The sequence below is a fragment of the Uranotaenia lowii genome, chromosome 2 (genome assembly GCF_029784155.1).
Source record: "Uranotaenia lowii strain MFRU-FL chromosome 2, ASM2978415v1, whole genome shotgun sequence".
In the NCBI taxonomy this organism is placed as follows: Eukaryota; Metazoa; Arthropoda; class Insecta; order Diptera; family Culicidae; genus Uranotaenia; species Uranotaenia lowii.
In genome coordinates, this window is record NC_073692.1 from 188672148 (window position 1) to 188695870 (window position 23723).

Here is a 23723-nt window from a genome sequence, read left to right on the forward strand (position 1 = left end):
GAACGTGTTTTAAAGATCATATGTGAAACATTTATTGGATTTCTTTGGGTTTCAAACTACTCATTCTTGTTCATTCACATCATAAATTTCATCCCAACTCTGGTGATCAATTTAGTCTAGTTGAACCCTGATCAAACAGTGTTTCGACATTTCTACAGCATTCTTCCATATAATTTTTTTTTTGGAAAAAAAGAATGTTAAAATTCAAACATGATTCAAACGGGGACATATTATTTAGAAATTTTCTTTTAATGATATACATATCAGAACAACACATGATATGTTTTACATTGGTTTCATTCAGACATATGCAATGCGGTTCCGCTGGGAAGAAAATGTCAGTTATTAGAAAGCTTGATAATGCCAGTCCGGCATAGAATCTTATACCGATAGTTCCATCTTCAAGAAAGTTCATTATTGGAGTAGAGTTTGATTTGTGGGTGTATAGATAAGAATGTACATCGACTCAGTTATAGTTATTCAAATTCTAAAAACATCCAATTTGCAATAATTCAATTGGTTGAGTTTTCTTGTTTAGAAATTGTGATACATAAGATAAAAAACAGCAACATTGAGTCAAATCCACGTTCCCAGTATGACCCATTCGTCCATTAGCCTTCGTTTGGTCACCTTAGCTGATTAAGCAGTTGCAAATTGCTGCAACCCTTTTGGCTTGCAGTTTGTTTACTTATTCAAAACCCGTAACGCAACCGAGCGCAAAAAATCTAATCGCCGTACTTTTCTGTTATCCGTTTTTAATTGCAGCAAGCACTCACCGTGTACCGGATCGGCAGTAGTCCGGACTGGATGCCTCACCCGGGAAAATTGGATTTTATTAGTCCAAGTTATCAACTGATCGACAACTAGAAAAAACTTTGTTTAAAAGGGAGCCACTTTTCCAGTGTTTTTCTTGGATGGTGAAAACGATCCAATGGTAAAGGTGTGATTGCTGCCCATCGATTTTCAACGAATTACAACGAGTGATTTTTTGGCTGCGCTGCCCTGCCTGTGATAGGTAGTAAAGTGTTTAAAATCATTAAGTGAGTGTGTTTAGTTGCTTGAGCTCTATCTATCTGGCTTACATTTTCGCGGGGAATGCCAAACATCCGAAAATTAGCTCTTGTGCGGGGGTGCCAAGCTAAGCTGTAACGAATTCGCAATAACATCCGTTGTTCGGTGGAAATTTGTATTTTTTCGGTCTGTTTTCCGTTGCTTCGTTTTGAGAGCGAAGCCGCGCGCTCGAAATTGCGTCGGTGTGAATATAAAATTTAATTATAATTGAAATTACGTTAATACACATTGTTTGGCGCTCGAAATTTACTTGTACGTGTTTCTGAGTTACAACTGCCGGTAGGTTTTTCCACACCCACAAGTTTGAACACCCGGATTAGTTCAGCGGAAAAGTGGATGAAGAAAATCTCCTCCTTCCCCGTTTCGGTCAAACACGTGAGAGATTTATTCGCCAAACAGGTGAAAAAGTCGGGGTTTTCGGAAAGCGGAAAATACACTGTGTTTATTCGGTCCATTGAAGTTTGAAGTTACCGATAGGAGAGCAAAATTCTAGCCCTGGGTTGTGTAAAGCGCCTTATTCGTATCAAAGAAGCAAAAAAAAAAAGAGTCAAATATTCATTCACTTCGTTGCAGTGTTTCATCTTCTTCGTTATTTTTCCACTCCAAGGTAAAGCAGACGCCTGTTAAGAGTGGAGGCGTCACAATATTTGTTTGAATCTGGGGAAGCAGAGCAAAAAGTAAATTCTAAACAAAAATCCATCAGCCAAGTTGTCTCGAATTCAGTGAATTATTGTGAGAAGAGAAAAAAAAATCAACCGAAGGAAACGAGCTCCGTGGAAGATGAGCTAATTTCGTGATTGTGCTTTCGTTACACACCCACCACATTTGGGAAAAGCGAGTGAACCGGTGATTTCAAACCAGAGAGCAAAGCTCCCACCCACTGCTGCGAAGTTGCTAAGAAAAACATCACAATCCCACTCTTTCCACGAGAAAAGCAATAGCGAAGAATACAAAAAAATAAAAAATAAAAGTTACATCACACACCGAGTAGTCAAAATCCAGCGAAACGAAACCAGCGAAAACTAACTAACTGAAACAGGACGAAGAGAAGCAAACACAAGAAAAAAAACACCAAGGAAACATCTAAAGGATTTACTAACCCACATCCCTGTGAATCCGAAAGGAAAGTATACAGTATAGGCTACGGATACCGGACTACGATTTCCTACAAAATCGGCACAGCACAAGTGTGTGCGTGGGTGTGCTGCATGTGTATGTAAGAAAGAAAAAATCGTCTGTTGGGCTGTGCTGTGAATTGATAGAGCGATAAATATTGGATTAGCAGCGAGAGCATTTTTCATCCTCCAATGCATTAAAGGTAAGTTGATCTGGGAATATGAGATCTAAGATTAACTAACTTGCTGTCGTTTTTGCTGGATACATGTATGCAGATTGATTGTTTATCAAAGTTTGATATTTGTCTCGGTACAGGTGTTGTTTTTTTTTATTTAATGAGGATCGTTTAAGGGTCCATCATTGATCGATATATATCGTATCACTGTTGAATAGTTGAAAACCCCTGTGTTAAGGATTAAAATCTTGGTTTGTTGAAAATGTTTTTTAACTGCCAGAAGACATTATTTGAAATTCAATTATTTTGTTGAAAACACATATACAAACGATCAACTTAACACTAGAGATCCATCAACTTAACACTAAGCGGCTTAGTAAGCGTTTTTTTTATGAAATTATGGCTGGCACACCCAAGTAAGAATTTAAGCTTTATTATGGTCATCAAAATTTCGTTAGAATTAATCTTCATAAAAAGCTAAAGTGCATTCTATAACATCACCAGAACTCTAATAAAGCTCAAATGGCTTTTTGGCCCAATCCTATAAACGTCATCATGACCAATTTTTTAAACCTCGATAAAATCATTATGCCTTAAAATTTTGGGCATCAAAGCTTATATTAAACATTTTAGTAATTTTGGTTTATTTCGATTCTGTGAATTCTCGGAGTTTTTTTTGTTGATGAATGATAATTGCATTATTGAGATATGATTTGGTAAAATTAATAGTCAAAACGCCAATGTTTTAAGCGTCTTTTCTACTGCCAGTCAAGATTTTAGGTAAAATGTGTATGAAATAGTATCTTAAACTAAATGCGCCTCGTCAAATCTGATGGTCAATCATGATGTCATTGATGGAAAATAGGCCTGAAAAAATATTTTCAAATACTTGCATCAACATGGCGTCATTTTGTGCCCTTCGATTTTGCAACCAACCCTTGAGCCAATACCCATATTGTGGGAGTATCATGCGATTTATAGTCATTTACAGCATTTGAAAGTTCAGCAAAGTTCTTGGATTTCATTATGGCGTAGGATTGTGAAATTTTACTTCTACTAGTTTAACTATTTCTCTTAATATTCATATTGTGGGGGTTTTATTTGATTTTCAGTGATTAATAGCATTTCAGAATTCAGCGGAAGCCGCCATCTTAGATTTTATTATGGCGTCGGAAAGGAATAATTCGACTTCTTCTTGTTTTGCCCTTTCACCCAATACCCATACAGTGGCGGTTTAATGCGATTTTTTGTCATTTACAGCATTTAGAATTAAGCGAAAGCCGCCATCTTGGATTTCAAGATGGCGTCAGACGTTCGACTTCTACTCGTTTAGCCCTTTCAGCCAATACCAATATTGTTGGGGTTTCATGCAATTTTAAGTCATTTTCAACATTTTAAAGTTCACCGGAAGCCGCCATCTTGGAATTTAAGATGGCGACGGACAACGATATTCGACTTTTACTCGTTTATCACTTTCACCTTATAACCATATTGTGAAGGTTTCATGATATTTTCAGTAATTTGCAGTTTTGAAAATACAGCGGAATCCGCCATCTAGGATTAATGATGGCGTCAAGCAATCATTTTTTTTCGACTATTTGGGCCCTTTCCCTCAATACTCATATCACTTCTGGTGATATGAAGTTTTCAAAGATTTTTATATTCTATTTTTATTTTAACTCTAATCCAACACACATAACTTTTCAAATATGTGTGAACATGGGAATTCCAATTCAAATATGTGCTATTAGACTCTCAAACCCTGGGGTCTAAAAAGCTTCGTATAGGTCTAAAACTCATTCATGATTTTTTGCAAAATTTTTAAGTAACGTTTACATGAGTAAATTTGAACTTCAAGGTTTGCATGGGAAAATTGAATATTTTGTACTGAAAAATCAACATCATTTTTGTTTTGTCTGTTCAAACGAGCCAGCTGTTGTTTTTTTTGCCAATTTATAAAGTTCCTTAAGGAAATTTTCCGCTGAACAACTTTGTCGAAGACCGCAACTTCGTATCTTATTAGGCAAAAAAGTTATTAGCTGATTAAAAGGGGTATGTCTTTTCGCACTGATAAACAATAAATTCAATTGACATCCCTGCAGACTGCCTAGCGAGGTATTGCGTGATTACTTTCCATGCAACACTTCGCAAGGCTAAAGCAGTGATGTCAATTGAATTTATTGTTAATCAATGCGAAAAGACATACCCCTGTTAAACAGCTAATAACTTTTTTGCCTTATAAGATACGAAGTTACAGTCTTCGACAAAGTTATTCAGCGGAAAATTTCCTCTAGGAATTTTATAAATTGGCATAAAAACCGTAAGCTGGCTCGGTTTCACAGATAAGACAAAAATTATGTTGATTTTTCAGTACAAAATTTTCAATTTTCCCATACAAACCTAAAAGATCAAATTTACTCATGTAAGCGTTACTTAAAAATTTTGCAAAAAATCATGGATGAGTTTTGGACCAAGATGAAGCTTTTTAGACCCCAGGGTTTGAGAAATTCCAAAATAACCCCAAATCGACTCAGTCTAATGTGCTATCTAACCTGAGCGTGTCCTATTTTGACATCTTGATCAAGAACTGTGACTAAGTTTTATGGCAGTTTAATAATCAAGCACTGAGTGTTATTATAAAACATGCAAAAGAAAGCCTTTAACGAACTTCTAAGTTTGTGATTTGTTACAGTTTAAATCGAACATTCATAACTTTTTCAAAACAACTAAAACAGTATGTATGTTTAATAAAAGCTGTATTAGCGTTTTCAAAACTATCTGAAAACATATGCTCGAAACATAAATATACGCATTTTGCATGAACATAATAAAACCGCCATAAAACGAGCTGCCCCCCAAAAAAAACCATAATAAAATCATTATAAAACTTGCTAATGTTAGTTGGCTTAATCAGTGTTACTGGGGTAGGGTTTCGATATTATGTGTTCAAACCAATTATCATCAGCTTCAACAATTTTGTAGAAAACTTTCAAACGAGCATTCTGGTCATTTCCATCGTTATGGGGTTAAAACCCACGTGCTTTCGAATGTTCTGAAATTTACATTCCACTCGATTCTATTTATTCTCTAAGAAGTTCCAGAATCTTCCTTATTATTTACTGGCTAACGTACCGCGAATATTCCAGAATATTCGAAGGGCTTATAAAAAGAGACTCGCGTTGCGATGCAAGTAAGTTCAATTCAAGAATCGTGCGCGTTTAAATCGTCTGTGAATCGAAAAATTAAACTTCAAAGTAAAATGTAGCCCATCTTGAGTTAAACAATGTAATTATATGAGAAGAAAATATAGAGAAAACCTTTAGGTTAAAGTTTTGTGTCGTCCTTTAATTCACCGATCCGAAAATACAGTCCACTGTCCATAAGGGTGGCCTAAAATTGCTATATGTCTGGAATTCTGGGGGCTTAACATCCAAATGGTAGCTTAGGGTGTAAGTAATAAACTTTTGTATGGCAGCGGCTCAGAAAAATGATGTTTAGAGGTCGCACAGGGTCGATTTTTGAAAAAAAGTCCTTGTTTTTTAAATTTCGTACTTAGAAAATTTTGATTCATTGAAATTACACCAAACATGCGAGTTTTATATTTTTTAAATTTTGTTTAAGTTATAAACTTTACGTGAAAATACAAAAAAAATTATTTTTTGTTTCACAGGTTGATTAAGCTTGTTTTTTTACAATATATTGTTTTATTAAATCGATATATTTTTATTTAAATCGTCCAGAAAGTGTACCTTGTGTTATGCTTTGTAAAAACCAAGACTTCCAAAAGATGCAAATTTTTTCGAACAACAAATTTGCCCAAGAAAGTATGTTATTTATTTAATCATCAAAAAAGTTATTGATGATGTACTGCTAGGCAACCTTTATGAAAAAAATCATTTACGGAGTTAATAAACCAACCATCAGCGATTCGACACCATATGTACGCCCTACAAACCGTCATCTAACAAAGTAAAATTATTGTCGTGAAATTTGCCCGAAGCCAGCCTTGACAAAGGTTTCATTGTCCATCAGAAGACACCCGTCGAACATGGTCAGCACCTGGTCGTATAACTTCCGAGCACGGATTTTGGCCGCATTATTCTGCTTCATGGTCCGATTTGGCTGTTTGCTAGTTCGATATTTATGACTTGATTCCTTCCCAGTACTATGGGCAGCACCGAATTTTCTGGCTTAATCACGGTTCGACAGATTGGAATTCCTCTGAATCGTCTTTAAAATTTTACCACGCAGTGTCCGGTCGACAGTTCCACTCCGACGATTGGCTTGAGGCATCCGAATCGTTGTCAATGTTTCCTTTTACCTTGAGTGTCAATTTGACACTCCTCGTTTAAACTGCTATATCTTTCTTTTTTCTTAACCGATTTTTACAAAACTTATAGTTTTGAAAACCTTGTTGTGTAACTCAGACAAGATTCATCTTCAACACTTCAGTTTTCCGTTGTTCCAAGTCTAAGAAATGGAAATCCGAAAGTTGAAACTAGGCCTTTGGATAGCTCAGGACTCCAGCCAATCTCAGGGTCGGCTCGTCGTAGCTAGGAAACACTTACCAACCTGTTCGATGTCGCTACCTCCCACCCAGTTAGACCAAGCCCACCGCAAGTTGCTATTTCGGTCTGTATTTTAGATGTTTTGATTGGTTGCGTTTTTATCTACTTACTGATTTTCGCACCCATTGTTGCGATCCAGGTTGGTATTTGTATTTGTTTATTTTCTGATAGCGACGACCGGCTGCGTTGCTACCGGGTTGCTACATAAACGCACCCTGTAACAACCTACTGCCCGAATGCTATTTCTCGAATCAAGTTAGCAACTGTTGGTGCGATGATGGGTTGATAAATATGGGTAGGATGTATTTAAGATGCTATTTCGGTGCACGCAATAAAGTACAAGTAAGCAAAAGGGTATATTGAGGAATCTTCTAACTAACTTTAAATTTAAAGAATCTGAATGAAAAGATTTTATTTATATAAAAACACTTTAAGACTCACTGCTTGCTGCTTCTGGACCCGTCGGTGCTTCCTTACACCTGCTGGAACTCGCTGCCGTGGTACCACGTGTCTGGATCATGGAGTTTCGCCGGGGTTACCATCAACCTGGCGTGTTATCAGGGCTCCTTTTTCGGCCTCGGATTCCCTTAGAATGACCAGCCAGACGCGCTAGACTTGCGTCGACCCAGGCCTACTTCCGAGAGGGATATGGTGGATGAAAATCGCGGTTTTCACGGTTGGTCCTTGGCTGTATGTTAACGGACGGCTTTTCGACCCTCTTGGGACGCACTAGACACTTATATGGCTACGGTGCCTTTAGCAAATTGTACTTAATTGGATTACAGCCATCAAGGTCTCAACTGTCACGACTCTTGGATGGCGGATGGTTCGTTGGCGGATAAAATAAAGCGCGCACAACGGTCGAACGACACTTAGCGGACTCGCGTTCCCAAGGGATAAGAGGCCAGCCCATTGGTGCGTTGGCCTTTTATCAACTCCTCGGTACGACCAATTGGTGACGTCGACGATCCTGATTGGGCCACGCCATCCCTTTGGTGTTTCCGCATGTGGCGCGGATTTCGTATGCCGCGGATGTTAGCTCGGCTAAATGGGTTGGCATAACAGTAGAGTCGTCCTAATCTGCTACACTGAGAAAAATGACTGCTATCCTCCTATTTTCTACTACAAATTGCCCAAATTAAACTATTATATTTAAATGTATATAATGCAAAACTTTATCACGTGAATATTTACATTTACCTACATTTTATCATATTTCAGGGCAAAACTGCCACGAAAATGCATAAAATGCAGGTTGTAACTGAGTAAGAGGTTACAAAGTGCATGCTTCGGAAAACTGTAGATAAAGAAGCGCAGATTGTTAAGGCTGCTGCTACGAAAACGTTGTTTCTGTTTCGGCCTCCGATAAAAAAGACGGATTGACACAAGGAGCGCAGATTTCTACAGCTACTGTTAGTTCCCGGTAAAAAAAAACATCTAACATGGGAATTGCATATTTTAAGGCTGCTGCTGCCGTTTGTTATTTTCTTCTTCAGCCTCCGGTAGTAAGACGGATTGGCAAAGGTAGCGCAAGTTTTTAAGGCTGCCGCTATAAAAAACTTGTTTCTGATTCGGCGCACGGTAGAAAAGACGAATTGGCACGGGAAGCGCAGATTTTTAATGCTGCTGCTGCTGTTTGTTTGTTTCTGATTCGGCTTTGGTGAAAAAAATCGACTAGAAAAGCACAGATTGGGAAAGCTGTTGCTAAGAATGTTTTCGGATTTTTCCGGCTCTGGTAAACAAAAACAGGGCGACAGGAAGATCAAAGATTGGGAAGGTTGCTGCTATGAATGTTTTCGGATCGTTCCAGCTCTGGAAAACAAGAAAGAGCGAGATGAATGATAGGAATGAGTAAGTTGAAGCAAACTGCACCCCTTTTATAATGGTTTCCCTGATAAGTATAAGCTAGCAAAATGTTCATAAATACAAAAAGCTGCAAACAAACACGTTCAAACACTAGCTACAAACATATTCACATTTTCCACAAACACAGTTCGTTTTTGCTTCTCGATATAAGATACACCGGGATAAGGGGGCGGATTTACGTACAAATTCGTATTTTAAACTTTACATGTTACGCCTTATTGACTGCTTTTAAAAGTGAAATATGGCTGGAAATTAGATAACTTTTTTTGTATATTTAAGCCTCTTTAGATTTTCATTTAATTTTTTATGAATTAAAATTGTGTGTTATTGAGAAAATTGAAAAAAAAAAAATCGAGGGCATATGTGGGGTCGTATGCAGTAGAGGGTTGCTCGAGATAAATTAACAAAAATTAACGACTCATGTGGTGAAATCATTGCATTCCAAGCAATAACATCCACTGAAAATTTGAAGTAATTATTGAATATTTAATGTTTCTTTAAATGTATCACCTTTGAAAACTTTTTAGATCTATTTTCCACCTGCAAGCGATTTCAAGATTTTAGATAAAAAATATTGATACTTATCTACCGTTCGAAAATAGTTATTAGTAAAATATTTAAACATATGAATATGAATTTATTGCGGAAATCTTGCGTGAATATACTCAAAATCCAGTCCAAAGTTGAATTTAAGTGCAATAAAATCTCAAAAACAAAACTTAACAGAAAGTTCGAAAAACAGCTACCTTGGCAATTTGCGCTCTCTGTGCTTATTCTACCACCTAAGTTATTACCGTGACTTTACGGTTTTTCCGAAACTCAATTCAGATCATTCAGACATAGCTGTCGCTCACAAGAATAGACCCATGACTGATATTGTTTTGTTTGTTTTGCCTACTGTTGCATAAATAGCAAACGTTGCCATAGAAATTTATTTTATTTTATTAAGATCAAGCGTGGTTCGCCCCACAAGCGAAAACTTGCAGTGCGAACGAACAAAAAGATGGTAAGTAAATATGTGTTCGCTCAGGTTAACTCAGATAACCATCGGGTCCAAAGTAAGCAACTAACCCTTGATATGAACAATGAAAGCTTATCATTACATTCGTAGTTTGTGTGCAGATCATATCGGCACTAACGATCAAATATCAACCAGATCGAACAGGATGGAGACGAATATCAAACCAAGAGCAACTGATCCCTTTCAACCAGAACCGGGAAAACTTATTCCATTTGAGCAGGAAGCACGGGGAACAGGAAGGATCAACGACCTTCTTCGTATGGTCAGGTACTTACTGACTGATTCCGGGAGAAGGCCATCGTCCGTCCGTTAACTTTTTCTCTCCAGACCAACCAATACCGCGAGCAAGGTCTCGCAGTAGCAACTACATACTCATACTGAAGAATTACTTTGAAACAACCAGGCAATAAAACCGTTACCGCTTGGTTGATTTGATCTGGAGAACGGGTATTGAGGTAGTTATTCATAGATGGCAATGGTTGCCCGATGACTGGGAGGAATTATAGGGTAAATGTTTCAAATTTTGTTTTATATATAGTCAAAAATTGGTATGAAATTTTTTGAGAATACTATTGTTCAGGTAGAACTTATGAAATCAAACGAATGTTCAACGAGTAGCAAACTTGTACAACTACCTTTTAAGAATGGCGGAAGCTTGCATCCTTTCACGTGCTGCTCTTGCATGTGATATTAAAATTATCTGCACGAATGTAGACAGATGCTTGTGGCATCAGAAGACGTTCATAAAATATATTTCTTTTTATTTTAAGTTTTTTTTCCTTGATATTTATATTTAAAAAAAATAGACGAGAAAAGGTAAACCTGACAGAATTAATTTTTGACATATATTTAATCCATTAAACAATTCAATACTAAAATGGGGCTTGTGATATAGCTCAGTTGGCAAGCCTGTTGTCTCCTGAGCCGATGTCCGCGAGTTCGAGCCCAAGAGTAAACATCGAACACAGTTGTACCGGTAAGTTCTTCAATAACGATCCGCCAACTGCAACGTTGATAAAGTCGCGAATGCCATAAAGATGGTAAAACGACTATAATCGAAACAAAAAAAAAAAAAATTGAATACTAATACTAATTCAGCTTCAATCAGAAACCACGAATGTTACGAATCTAATTAAATTGCATAAGGCTTGCGAAAAACGCGCTAAAATCCCCCATGACCCTGGCACGCACACCGGTTCGATTCTTTGCAGCCTTTTCCTCCCCGAAAGCAACCTACCCAAACCTATAAATGGAAGACCTTGGCAATCAAAATAAAATATATTCCAACCCGACACGGCAAGGTCCCGGCAGCCGCGATGATAATTTTCGATTCATTTGCATGCATAATGTGAATTCCGATGCACCGCCACGCACCATTCTGATAGTGATATGTAGCGGCAAAGTCGATGATGAGCACCCATTCATCGGTTGGGAATTTATCATCCACTGACGAAGTGCAACCTAAGCCTAAAGGAGCCTTAACATAAATTTTGCGCCGACAGGAAATTGAGTATTTGCAGGCTGTAGCAAAGTTACATTTCCTCCCGTTTTGTGGTTTATGGAGGTCAACTCAATTTATTGGTGAATGAGAATTACATAACTAATTCCATCTTTAATATTGGAATTATGTTTTTTTTTCCTAAGCATCAAAACCGCACTAGAGTTTTGATAAATGAATGTCCTTGCAATTTTTTTTGCGATCAACGTAATTCGAATTTCAAATAGCAAATAATCCATCCATTGATGTATAAATAAATGATGGTTTAAAATGAAAGTACATATTGATCGTTATTCCTGATCCTCCGGTAAAAAAAATCATTCCCAAAAAATGGACACTCAATTTTGGAATTGCTTCACTGTAGGTACCTATATCAATTTTTATAGAACCGACTTTATTTACTTTAATTTTCGTCTTTTTTTCGTTTTGATTATTCTTTTTTATAGAACATATTTAGTTTCCTAAAAATCTCAATTTTTCAATATATTCTAAACTATTATGATGATTTGAATGTGCGCTTCGGGTCGTAATGACCCGTAAAACTTTGGAAGGTAAAATTGAACCAAACAAACTGGTTAATCACCAGTATAACTTGTTGGTGGTTTTCATTGCATCGACTTTTTTCAGTAAGAATTAAAACGAAATTTGGTCCAAACTTGCCAGTTGGTCCAAACGTTTCAAGCTTCTTTGGGCATTTCTCTCCTCCCTAATGGTCCTTAAAAATTAAATTTATTCATTGAATAACTTTCCATTTAACAAGAACTAATTATTTTACTTTATCTAGCGATCGTCGTACTGCTATTCTTCGTTTGTTTTTGAGGTTATGTTTACATTGATCTGTCAGTGTTTTGATCTTACACAGAAAGAAAAATTCGTGTAATTTATGGTTGAAAACGATGCACGAAAACAAAACATAGTTTTTGATCTAAAATTACATCATCGTTATATTCAAGCGTGTAAATTAAAACCAAAACGATGCACGAAATGGGAACAGCTTATTGTCATGTAATAAACACAGCGATGTTAAGTTTTATTTTTTTGGAATATATGCAGTTTTTTATGAAATCAGAAAGCTCAACCCCAAACAATACCCACACTAGGCTGCCCCAAATTTGTATGGGAAATTTAAAACCTGTGAAATGTTATACGCTGCAGGCTAAAATTGATCCTGGGCCTAGTACAAAATCTCATGCCAAATTTGGGCCAGATCGGACCACGGGAAGGGGTCGCTCAACGAGCCTGAAGTATGTATGGGATTTTGAGACATTTTGTTCGAGAGGAACATGAAAAACCAGCATTTCGTCAATAACTTTTGTCTTCTTCGACCGATTCCTTTCAAAAACAGGTTTTCTGAAAGCCTGAGTTATGAAAAATATTTCATCCGAAAGTTGCATTTCAATTAAGGTTAAGATAAAAAAGTTATTAAGCTTCAAAAATTGGATAACTTTTTTAAGGGCGATATTCATCACTGTTTTAATGAGGCGACTAAATGTCCGACCAGAACACTTAAAGTGAAATGCATGCCGTTTCGTCAAATAGCAACCGATTTCAACCAACCAACCGCTCGATTGCATTTTTTAAATATTTTTAAAATATTTGAGTTTGGATGATTTCACTTGATAGTTCGGAAAGAAATAAGGGCGGAAAATGCTTGACGATTTAAAATCAATTGCATAACCACAGGGGCTTCGGAACATGACTGAACAATTTGTGATGCCAATATAAAGATAAATTAAAAAAAAACAGGTTTATTTACAGTCTTTTCACGTTTTTCTATAATTTTAGCTGTAGTTAAAACCACAGAGAACAGACGTACAAGCTCGAACAAAAAATCTTCCAAAAAGTGTGTAAAATTTCAAATGCTGATATTCAAAAAATACGTTAGAAATTGACTTGAAATAGTGCAATCTATTGTGCCGTTCAAAAGTTACAAATCAAATTTTCAGGTGGCCAGTTTTCGAAAAGGCCCAGCCAAAAGAAACAGAAAAATTGTTCAAAACTATCGTTGGGAATTTTACACAAGTTTCGTGGGCTAGCTTGTATGTCTGTTCTCTGTGGTTAAAACATAGTACATCATTTTGTTTCGAGTGTTTTTTATTACAAAAAATCATGAGGTTGACTCGTGAAGTTATTCCTAGTAGGTTTTAAAGTAAAAAAAATATAATATTTCAAAATCTTTTTTTTTATTCATAGAGTAGAGGATGGTATTCATCACTGGTAATGATTCGGGGCGGTCGAACATATTGACGCCTCATTAACAGTAATGAATAGGTACCACCGTAAAAAAACCCATTTTTGAAGCCTTATAACATTTTTATCTTGACTCTTATCGAAATACAGTCTTCGGATGAAACATTTTTCATAGGCTTTAAGAAAGGTTTAAAGCTTTAAGAAAAACCAATTTGAAAGAAATCGGCCGACGGGAAAAAAAGTTATTGATGAAAACGGTTTTTTTTGACATCACAAATTGTTCAGTCATGTTCCAAAGCACCTGTGGTTATGCAATTTATTTTAAGGGAACATCCATAAATGACGTAGCATTTGAGGGGGAGGGGGGGGGGGAGTTTGACTTTGTGTGACGATGTGTGACGAGAGGGGGGGTAGGGGTTCAAGTAAAGCTACGTAGCTTTAATTGAATATCGAAAAAAAATCAAACATGAGCAAAATTATGACTAATTCAATCTAGTCTGAACATGTAGCTTTTGGTTTCTACTTCTTGACTGTATTCAAGCGTATCAAGGAGCGTACATGCAAGAAATGCAATTTATATTTTGCTTCAAATGTTCTCCAAAAGGAGCATAGCAAAATTCACAAGGCCCCAGTCTCGGATAGAAAGATTCGTCCAAAGCGAATTGTAGGCAAAAGAGCACACGAAGTGCTGGTCATCACTCCAGAAGACGATAGATAGTGAGCGAAGGCAGCTGACATCGCAGATGCAATTATTCCAGCCGAACAGACGATGGATGAAAGCTGCCCAACGATTTCATTGGAATCCCGAATGGAGATAATTTGGACCGACGCAACTGATTGATTACTTACTAGCTATCCTGTTTGTTGAAAGGTAGCTTGATTTTTTTTGACTGATTGATATGCTTTTTTAAACTTACATTTATAACTTCTTTCCCTGTTTTGTTATTTTTTGTATTTTTTTGCAAAATGCTGATAATAAAAGTAAAAATTAAAAAATGATTTTTAAAAATGGAGGGGGGGGGGGGTGGGTTATTAAAGCTACGTTATTTTTCGCCCTTATTTCTTTCCAATCTATCAAGTGAAATCATTCAAACTCAAATGTTTGAAAAATATTTAAAAAAAATGCAATCGAGCGCAACAATAATGGTTGAAATCGGTCGTTATTTGACTGATTTAGTGCTAAATCGGACAGGGTCGATGCATTTTCACCTGATATGGAATGAGCCATAAACATGTTGTAAATTAAACTAAAGTGACTTCGGAAGATTCTTTACTCTATACACTTAATTGATTCAACTGAGCCTCAGACTCGCTGGATAATGTTGAGGGTGTCCACGATAAAATTGCCATACACAAAGTTGATTCGCAAAATTCGAGTTTTCATCCGATTGCCACCAAATTTTCAGGGATTAAATAATAACTATTAAACTTCATTTTTCCATTTTACTCGTACTTTATTTACAGTACATACCTACGCAAATACCCGCTTCTTAGCCTTAACCCCGGCCATAAAATTTTGCACAACCTGTAAATCAACCGTTTTTTGCATGTAAACCCATACTTTCTTCAGTTCCTCGACTGTCTTCACTACCTTAGGTCGTTTAAGAAGGTGCTGCTTCATAATCGCCCAGTACATCTCGATGGGGCGGAGCTCCGGAGTAGTGGCATGAGGCCAAATCCGGCCAGAAGATTGTAGGGACGTTGTGGGCCCTCAGGATAGGAAGCATCCGCTTCTGGAGCCACTCTTTCATGTACAACTGTCCGTTCATCGTATCCTGGGTCACGAAAGGTCCCTCCGCTTCCCGCACGTGCAGATGGTTTGCCAAACCAGGAATTTATTCGCAAATTTGGACATCTTCTGAGTGCGGACATGCTCCGGAACGCTGAACTTATCCTTGGCCGTGAAAAACAGGTTGCCGGGGATCTGTTTGAAGTCGACCTTCACATATGTTTCGTCGTCCATGATGCAGCATTCAACTTTCGTCAGTATGTTGAGGTACAAGTTCCTGGCACGGGTTTTGGTGGACTTGTTCTGCTTCTTGTCGCGATTAGGGGCCTTTTGTATCTTGAATGTTCGAAGCCCAGCCTTAGTTTTGGCCTTCTGGACAAAACTCTGACTTAGGTGCAGCTTCTCTGCCACATCCCGCGGTTGTGATTTTTGGTGATGTACGGAATACTTTTTCCTTCACTTCTGGGCTTCTGAACGGTGGTCAATCGTTCCTCGAACTACTTAATCACTCGCGACACCGTGGAGTTCGCGATTCCCAACGTTTTAGCGATGGAACGATGCGAGGTAAACCTATCTGGGAAAATCCGAACCATATTTAAAGAAATCCGGGCATCCGGGCTAGACCAGTTTTTTTCTCAAATTTTGTATACCGGGCATGTCCGGGTAAAAAGTATAAGTATAAGTATGAAAATTAATATTATCTTTACAATAACTATTGAAATTTGCGTTGGTTTCTTTTTCTGGAATTCAATTATGAAAATAAAAATTCCAGTTCATTAAATTGGACCAACCGGCAAAACTGAATTCAAATTAAAAAAAATTCCAACTGATTTTACCGAAGTTATGTACTAATGATTCTGAGGGTACTTCTATTTTGAAATTATCCTCTATATACTAAAGAAAATATCCTGGATTCAATATATCATTTTCCAATTGACCATTCTCAAATTATTTTCATCTCCAAAACATTCTTATTGACATAGTTGGATGCGAATTTCATTGAATATTTTTATGTTCAAGATTTTACAATAGAAATCAATTTATTGAGATTTTCACGTCTTGTGTTGTTTCTTCAGTTTTATGATTTTTTTTCTGAGAACTCGAGATAATTTTGAACCTACATTTTGATTCCATGTTCTCAAATGTAACTTTTGCTCATTTAGAAAAAAACAATTTTACAAAAGTTTCTGATTTTAATGTTTGATCTGATGAGAATCTTATTTTTTATTTAATATTGTATAGAAATTTAATCACATTACATGAAATAGATTATTTTGTCTTTGTTTAAGGTTGAACATTTGGATAATGATTTATAAATTTTGTTATTCCTGCTGCGCCACTAATCATAACTTTGATTCTCAATGTTGTGTTTGAATTTCAATTCTAATTTGTTTCTCGAATCGTGATTTGAAATAATGATATCAATTTGAAACACTGAATTGTAGTTCTGAATCAAATCTTTAGGTTTTGAATTTTACTATTGAACTCTTGTATCTTTATCTGCAAGGAATATAAATTTATTTTTTTTAAATTTTTTTTTAACAATTTTGGAATTATTAGTTTGAAATTTTGATGATACTTCCCAACAGTCATGAGGGAGATATTCATAGTGCTTTCGATGAAGAAGCACATACCAAGCAATCAATGATGAAATAATAAAACATGTTCATATTTATCTGTAAAATTTTCTTAAACAGAGAATTTTAGTTGGGGACAGAGCTATCAAATAAATTGCGAATAGAACTTTTCATTCAACAGCTCTAACCAGAGTTTTCATTTTCGATAAGCTGATTTACTCTTCCGCAATTTTTGCCTGTGATGTAGTAACAATTACTGTTGAAAATACTAGAAACCAGCTTCTACGTAGACATATGGTTATTTGAAGGCAATAGACCGAACTTCCAAAAATGATGTACTCCCTGGGTGGCATATGAGAAGAAATAAAATAGAGTGCTGCCCCCCCCCCCCCCCCCGTGAAAAATTGCTGCGGGTCCCCCGATGACTTTATCTGATCCTGCCCCCAACCCTTCCCCCCTTTCCTGAAAACATTTTTCGGCTATATTTTTATGATGTTTTGATATACGTTTACATTATAGAATGATCAAATGAAAGTTTAAAAAACAGCATTTACCTACCAAAGTGGAGGTAATGTATAAAATAGGCTCGTGAGGAACAAAAATTTGGTATGTGATGGTAATGCTTCTAGACAAATTCTACCCGCTCATTTTCACCATCTTTCATTTCTTCTAACCTTCTATCCATCTATATAAAAAATTTCATAATCTTTAGATGTCCCTACTAAAAAGGACATCACTTTTCACCGCTAGGCCGATAAATCAAAGTAACAAACAAAAATTACGGTGGTTAATCTCTTCATAAAAGTATAAAATAAATTTCATTCTAAAGCGACGAAATCTACACCAATTGGGCGCTATAGGCCATCTGGATAAACTGCTGGTTACAGAGAGAACATGACGATGATTTGCTCAACATGATGGACTTTCTGTCATATCCGATGTAAACTGACTTCAGACGACATTTTATGCGACCTTTTCACTATCCACTATTTGATCACTATTTGATTAACGATGGTTTTGTTCGTATATGCAAATTATAATTTTGGAAAAGCACATTTATGGAGAAGGGGGTATTTGTCCACATTTCAAGCATAGAAATTGTACTAATGAACGAAGATAATAAATCATTTGTTCGGGTTTATGGTCACAAGCTTGCATTCTTACAGTCTTTGAAATCTCTGCTTCCAAATTTCCCACGCTATGTAGGTACAGTCCAGTTCATATCGCAGCGAATGAAAAGCGGTTAGAAGCAATATTCAATTTACTGAACCCATCTGATCGCGTGTCTTCGTTAGTATCAAATAAGTCGAACAAATTGTCGTTGTGGTAGCTATTCGACAACATTATCACATCATGCAACCACCCAACAGTGTTTAATATCGCGGCGCGTAAGGTAGCGTGATGTTTCGATCCAAACTTGACCCCGACCAGGGCACAGAAAAGTGAAAGTAAAAACGCATTGACGCAGATTCGAACGGAGAACCACAAACAAATAGATCAATAATGGGCTGTTAATAATCGACATGGGCTGTTTTGACATTTATCCGGTTGTTGTTCCTTTGAGTTCACAACTTTTGCAAACAAATATTTGGCTGAGTGTTGAATTTGTGTTTACACTTTTAGTTAATTTTCGGATTTCGAAATTTTTCAGTCTCCTCCTAGTGAGGACGTACTGTATTTTAATCAGAAGCGCGATATGAAGTGAATGAAGAGGGCAAAAAAATCAAATCAGAATGCAACACTTAAGCATCCGTCCCGCGTGGCCACGTGACCTTGAAGACCGGTTTCTGCTCGGATGTAGGAGCCTTTTTGGCGGTGAAACGTGTGTGGTGCGTTGTTTGTGCGTTGAATTTGTCGCATTTTTCAGCCACACCGGCTCTTTTGGAGAGGCGAACGAGCAGGGCAATAAAGGGGCGAAGTGACCTAAACCATGTCCCGGGTGCTGGGAATTATTATCGTCGGTCACGTAAAGAAGCTGTTTTTTGCTGTCATGGAATCGCCGATTTTTTACCATTTCGGATGCACATTCTCTGGCGCGAGTGTGACTTACGAAAGGTTACGTCCCGGCAACAATTGGCAGCATTGTGTGGGAAATAAATTTGCCAAGTTAAACACTTTCGCAATCATCCATGAAGTATTTTTTTTTCTGTATGAGAAAATAACGTTGCGTAATGATTGATAAACAATTCGATTCATGACATAATCGTTACACTGTAGATTTTTTCATCTCCGCTCTATGTCTAAGAAAGTCATGATTTGAATGAAAAATAAAACTACAAACAAATTTTACAAAATTATCTCATTCAATGCTAGTTAGGAATCGCTAACTGAAAAGTTTTCAACGCTGATAAAGCCGTTAAATCGATAAAAGTTTGAGAAAATGAGTATGATAAAATGAGAAAATGAGTAAATGAAAAATGAGCAAATGAGAAACTGGGAGAATGAGAAAATGAGATAATGAAAAAATGCTCAAAAGAGAAAATAAGCAAATGAGAAAATAAGTAAATGAAAAAATGAGAAAAAGGGGAAATCAGAAAATGAGAAAATGAGAAAATGGGAGAGTGAGAAAATGAGATAATGAGATAATGAGATAATGAAAAAAATGCTCTAAAGAGAAAATAAGCAAATGAAAAAATTTGAATATGAGAAAATGAGAAAATGAGAAAATGAGAAAATGAGAAATTGAGGAAATTGAAAAATGAAGAAATAAGAAAATGAGAACATGAGAAAACGAAAAAAAACACAAACGAGAAAACACATACATATGACAAAATAAAAAAAATGAGAAAATGAAGAAATGAGAAAATGAGAAAATGAGAAAATGAGAAAATGAGAAAATGAGAAAATGAGAAAATGAGAAAATGAGAAAATCAGAAAATGAGAAAATGAGAAAATGACAAAATAAGAAAATGAGAAGATGAAAAATGAAAAAAAGAGATGAGGAGTGAGAAATGAGGGTTCAAAAATAAGAAATGAGAAATGAGAAATGAGAAATGAGAAATAAGAAATAAGAAATGAGAAATGAGAAATGAGAAATGAGAAATAAGAAATGAGAAATGAGAAATGAGAAATGAGAAATGAGAAATGAGAAATGAGAAACGAGAAATGAGGAATGAGAAATGAGAAATGAGAAATAAGAAATGAGAAATAAGAGATGAGAAATGAGAAATGAGAAACGAGAAATGAGAAATGAGAAATGAGAAATGAGAAATGAGAAATGAGGAATGAGAAATGAGAAATGAGAAATGAGTAATAAGAGATGAGAAATGAGAAATGAGAAATGAGAAATGAGAAATAAGAAATGAGAAATGAGAAATGAGAAATGAGAAATGAGAAATAAGAAATGAGAAATGAGAAATGAGAAATGAGAAATGAGAAATGAGAAATGAGAAATGAGAAATGAGAAATGAGAAATGAGAAATGAGAAATGAGAAATGAGAAATGAGAAATGAGAAATGAGAAATGAGAAATGAGAAATGAGAAATGAGAAATGAGAAATGAGAAATGAGAAATGAGAAATGAGAAATGAGAAATGAGAAATGAGAAATGAGAAATGAGAAATGAGAAATGAGAAATGAGAAATGAGAAATGAGAAATGAGAAATGAGAAATGAGAAATGAGAAATGAGAAATGAGAAATGAGAAATGAGAAATGAGAAATGAGAAATGAGAAATGAGAAATGAGAAATGAGAAATGAGAAATGAGAAATGAGAAATGAGAAATGAGAAATGAGAAATGAGAAATGAGAAATGAGAAATGAGAAATGAGAAATGAGAAATGAGAAATGAGAAATGAGAAATGAGAAATGAGAAATGAGAAATGAGAAATGAGAAATGAGAAATGAGAAATGAGAAATGAGAAATGAGAATTGAGAAATGAGAAATGAGAAATGAGAAATGAGAAATGAGAAATGAGAAATGAGAAATGAGAAATGAGAAATGAGAAATGAGAAATGAGAAATGAGAAATGAGAATTGAGAAATGAGAAATAAGAAACGAGAAATGAGAAATGAGAAACACAACAGGCAAAAAGGCAAAAAGGCAAAAAGGCAAAAAGGCAAAAAGGCAAAAAGGCAAAAAGGCAAAAAGGCAAAAAGGCAAAAAGGCAAAAAGGCAAAAAGGCAAAAAGGCAAAAAGGCAAAAAGGCAAAAAGGCAAAAAGGCAAAAAGGCAAAAAGGCAAAAAGGCAAAAAGGCAAAAAGGCAAAAAGGCAAAAAGGCAAAAAGGCAAAAAGGCAAAAAGGCAAAAAGGCAAAAAGGCAAAAAGGCAAAAAGGCAAAAAGGCAAAAAGGCAAAAAGGCAAAAAGGCAAAAAGGCAAAAAGGCAAAAAGGCAAAAAGGCAAAAAGGCAAAAAGGCAAAAAGGCAAAAAGGCAAAAAGGCAAAAAGGCAAAAAGGCAAAAAGGCTAAAAGTCCACAGTTAACTGCATCGCAGAACGATGTGCCGGCTCTCTTCGGTTCTTCTTCATCGATATGTAGTTGATTGGTGAGGTACACAAATTTCAGAAATTGGTCAAGCTTCTATTCAAAAAATGCTCCTTGCTCTTTTCAACACCCTAGCAACTTTCTTCCTATGGTTTATCGGTCTATTGTCATAGGTCATGACTGATTCGTCAATCGTATTGCAGATAAATTTGCGGCACACAATTATCTCAATTCAGAAGTTTGGTCAATTTTAAACGACCGAGCTCTTCGTCTTGTCGTCATTTGCGGCAACTCCTGCGGCCAGTCATTATTTACGAACTTTCTGGTTGTGCTAGGCTATTGTCAAGTACATCGGCTCAAGTTCAGACCTCCGAAAATAAACATCCTCACACACGTGTTGTTTGTGTGCTACTACTGTGCCTACCAAATCTAAGTGAGTATGTGGTGCACCAGTATCAAAGAGAGGGCAAAAAAAACTCAAAACAAAATATGCGCAAAATGACCGCATTCGACACAACATTCACGGTACCGGCACAACTTGCACACTTAGCTATCTACTTGGTGGTAAAATGCACGTCTCGTATGAATGAATGCATAGCTAAGGAAAGATCATGAGTGATGTTGCTGGAACGGTGCCCAGAAATACGAGAAGAAGAAACAAAAATAGTCAGTCAGTCCGTACTGCTCCATCTCTCATGGACGGCAGAGGCAGAAGCTCGTTAACTAGAAATATATGTACACAGCTATTATGGAGCCAAGTACCTAGTTGCTTCCACTTGGTTAGTAGCAGTAGGTACTATAAATATTAAAGACGATATATACTAAAGCAATCTTGGAGCAGAGCGCCTCGTTATTTAGTCTGGCACACCATTCACCGCACCACACATTGCTGCTCGAATGTCCATATTCTAGCTTCAGCTAGACAGTCCGTCTAACTGGTTCAAGTTGAATTTGTTTTGCTGTCATTAGTTAAACTGATGTTGTGCCTGCCAAAGATGTTAACATTGAATGCTTAGTTTCAGTTGCAATCGTCGTTGAAAGGAGTTTGCTAGAAATTAATTAAACTATATGTTGTGGTAAGGTGATAGGGGTAGACCATGTTTGATACGTTTCATAAAGCCAAATCGCCCGAGGTTAAACATCATTGTAGGGGTCATTGATCAAATAGATGTGATTGATTTTTTGACAGCTCAATCATTAGTCATTGGATTAAGGAGGTGGATTAATTGCATGTTTATAGTTCAATTTGATATTTTAATAAATAGCGTGTATATTTATGAGGTTAACAGGAAAATTAAAGATTAAAATAAATTTTTGACCTCACCAACATTTTGATAAATTCTACCCAATCAAATGCATCGGAAGCTGCTGCAGCAATCCAGCAAACAAATCGAGTGGGAGCAGGGCAAGTTTTTTTTTACTATTTTAAATCGTAAATGCCACTTCAACAAACAAGACGCTTCTCAAACCGGTTAACGTAAACAGAGAAAAAAAACTGGACGATCGCGTTCTTCCTGTTCCCGATTTTGCGCCCGATGCCACTACGATGACTGCACAGTGCACAACTAGCGATGCTGTCCCAAACAGCTAAACGACTAGCTCACCTTTTGCGGCTACCTCCGAGAAGTTGTCCAATGGAGGCTTGAAGCTGCTAGAGAAGATTCTTAAAATTTTTGCTACCCTCCTCATTCGTATTCATTTTGAGAGGTTCCCCCAGAGTAAGGGACTTATCCAGAAATGATTTCTGGGTAGAGTGAATTTTTGGATAGTGAACGTCACCTTAGCTCATCATTTTTTATAACTATAAGGACAGTAAGATGGTCGATTGAGTCGTAGCTGGGTCTTTAAGAAAAACCACATCTATTTTTACATTCTGATCATAAGTAACAGTTAACAGTCGAGAGAAATAAACTTAAAGGAAAATTTCTGTTGTTTGTTGATAGATAAGTGATGCCTTAGACTAAGTCGATTTGGGGTCATTTTTGAATTTCTTAAACCCTGGGGTCTAATAAGCTTGGTTTTGGTTCAAAACTCATCCATGATTTTTGCAAATTTTAAAGTAACTTTTACTTGAGTAAATTTGAACTTTTTGGTTTGCATGAGAAAATTAAATCTGTTGTACTGAATAAAAAATCAACATCATTTTTGTTTCTTCTATGTTTATGGTTTTTGTACCAATTTATAAATTTTCTAAAGGAAGCTTTCCAATGAACAACTTTGTTGAAGGCCGTAACTTCGTATCTTATTTTGGAAAAAAATTATTAGCTGTTTAACAGGGGTATGTCTTTAGGGATTGAAAAACAATAATTTCAATTGACATCACTGCTTGTTGCCTTGTGAGGTACCTATTGCACGACTGCACGGAAAATAATAAAAGGGTAAAATTTACCGAGTAACTCGGGTAGTTTTTTTACTCCCTTTTTTTCTAGCAAAAAGATTAATTGTACCGTTTTTCTTTTCACCTAGAAAAAAGGTAAATTTTACCAAAATCT

At 36.3% G+C, this 23723-nt stretch overlaps 1 protein-coding gene across 2 annotated transcripts in view; it reads left to right on the top strand.

Moving 5' to 3' along the window:
• Nucleotides 1–23723, top strand: part of LOC129748297 (protein gustavus) — a 738224-nt gene that overhangs the window by 131212 nt on the left and 583289 nt on the right. For both annotated transcript variants that reach the window (XM_055742842.1, XM_055742843.1), the window contains exon 2: nt 766–2389. The gene's annotated coding sequence lies outside the window, so the exon portion shown is untranslated. The remainder of the gene's footprint in view (nt 1–765; nt 2390–23723) is intronic.